Raw genomic sequence first — 2688 nt, 5'->3', positions numbered from 1 at the left:
ATGTAATTTGTTGGTTCATCTTATCTTTAAGGATATTATCGTGTCATGCTGATCTGTGAGAGATTGCACTCTAGAACGTGCTGATTTGTGAGCGATTACACTCTAGAAAACAGTGTAAGGCCTGTGATAGGCGACACTTTAGTAAATCGTGCATGCATGTGATGGGTGGCACCTTGATAATTAGTATAAGGCCTGTGATAGGCGATACAATTATGATTTACAGCCCTTCAAGGAGGGTTTTGATTGGAATTCTTGAATGCATGCATTTTGGGCATATACGCATTGCATTAGGGTGCTTGGCACACGAGTCATGTTTGATATACTGTGATGATTGTATATGTATGCTCATTTGTGGTTGTGATTGTGCTCTAATTGGTAAGTGTGATTGTTTGGATTTGTGTGCAAGTGTGGATTGATTTCGAAACCATTTAAAAGTTGATTTCTACATTTTTCTGATGTGTATTCGAATACAAGAAGGTTGTATTCGAATACAGAGGTCCTGATTTGGCTACTGACTTCTGAAACAACACTATATTCGAATACAAGAATGTTGTATTCGAATACAGTTGTGCTGATTTTGCTATTGATTTCTGAAACATCACAGTATTCGAATACAAGGATGCTGTATTCGAATACGACAATGCAGTTTTGTTAAAAAATTCATTTTTCAACTTTGATTATGCATGGCATATGAAATCCCTTTCAAAGAGTATGCTAAGTTGAAAGGTTATTTTGTGCATTTGAAACTTAAATGTTATGTGATATTTGTTAATTTCGGTTGATGACCCTTTACAATTATTGTGGAAATCTGGGCTTTTCCCTTAGATGATACCCGAGTCCATTCACCAATGGTTACCTTGACGACGGAAACGTTGTAGACTTCCCTGATCGAGACTCGCCAACTGCTTGGGCATACGACTGCATCTCAAGCAGGGCTACTTATACAGGGAGGGTAGCGAGGACGAGTAGGAAAGCTGGAGCGACATATCTCGTGGAGCTCACTCGCGAGAAGATCGACTATCCGGTACCAACAGGGTTGGTGCTTGGAATGAGTGGAGCATGGGAAGATGTAGAGGATTCCTCAGTTAGGGTTGAGGTAGAGGTCACCGTAGGAGCTGAGGATACAATGGTTGAACCAAGGATTGACAGGAAGGATAAGGGGTCGATGCCAGTGGGGCGAAAGATTGCAGGACCATCTAGATGGGTCGAGTCAGAACTTCCCCTTCTGGTGAATGATCCCTTACCAACTATCACTAAAGTAGCAGACTGTTTTGAGGTTCCAACGCCGCCAAAGCCACCTATCTCATGGGTGGATCTAACTTCTGAGGAGACTGATCCTTCTATGGATGATGATAAGGAGGTTACCTCGAAGATGGATACTGCGTCATACGAGACTTGTGGAGGTCACCCATGTTTTTGTAGTTGCTAGAGTATGATCATATTAGTTATGTTGTATAGGGACTAGATGCCTTCCTTTTGTGGTTGTATTTATTTCATTTTGGAATAATGTATCTATGCTTAAACTATCTGATGACTTTTATTTTTATGGGTCACTGTACCACTTTTTGTGTATTATAAACAAGTGTCATCAACCACATACATTTACTTGCTGCTATATGTGGATGACATGCTAATAGCATCTAAAAGTATGAAAAAAAATAGAAAAACTGAAGGGCCAGCTAAAGAAAGAATTCAAGATGAAGGACTTGGGGCCATCCAAGATGATATAGGAATGAAAATCATCAGAATCAGAGAGCAAGGAAAATTGATAATTTCCCAAGAGAGTTACATTGGAAAGGTTCTAAATAGATTCAATATGTGTGGATCAAAGGCAATGAGCTCCCAATAGCAGCTCATTTCAAGCTTTATTCAGCCATGTCACCAAACACAAATCTGGAAGCAGACTGTAACACCCCGATTTTTAACAGCACGAGTGTATTTTTTTTCAAAACAAATTCATAAAAACAAAGAAATAAAGAAGAAAATACTTTTGGATAAATATTTAAGTCTTAACACAACGACAAAAGTCAACAACATTTACAAGCAGCGAAAATAGTTTGAAATAAAAATCCAAAGTATTTAAAACAGCAAAATGCACCGGGGCTGTAAGACCTATCAGACATAGCTCATACCACCGGGGTATTCTTGGCAGACACCTGTACAATAGCTCTGCCCAAGAATCTTAACTTCCCCACGTCACATCAAAAAGTGGTACATGGAACCCATCAAAATAAAATGTCAACCTGACAATATTGGTATAGGTACAGTCTTCCAAATTAAAATGAACACAACCCAAAAAGAAAGACATCTAGTCCTATATGTCAACCTAATCTGATCATTCTACAAAAAACTATACATCCCAGACGATCTTCATGCGCCCCGCAAGATCCTCCTAACATAGCTCCAGTCAGGTTTGTCCAACTACCTTCCCATCTACAGGGTACTAACCGGTAGGATGGTCGTGGTTCTCAGCTGAGGGAAAAGCCCAAATTTCCGCAATAGTTGTAAAGGGTCGCCAACCGAAATTAACACATAACATTTAAGATTTTAAATGCACAAAATAACCTTTCAACTTAGGATGCACCTTAAAAGGGTTTCCATATGCCAAACATGCATAAACAAGGTTGAAAAATGAAGTTTTTAACAAAACTGCAATGTTGTATTCGAATACAGCATCTCTGTATTCGA

This window comes from Cicer arietinum, chromosome 6 (assembly GCF_000331145.2).
Source record: "Cicer arietinum cultivar CDC Frontier isolate Library 1 chromosome 6, Cicar.CDCFrontier_v2.0, whole genome shotgun sequence".
Lineage (NCBI taxonomy): Eukaryota > Viridiplantae > Streptophyta > Magnoliopsida > Fabales > Fabaceae > Cicer > Cicer arietinum.
This window is presented reverse-complemented; position numbering follows the sequence as displayed.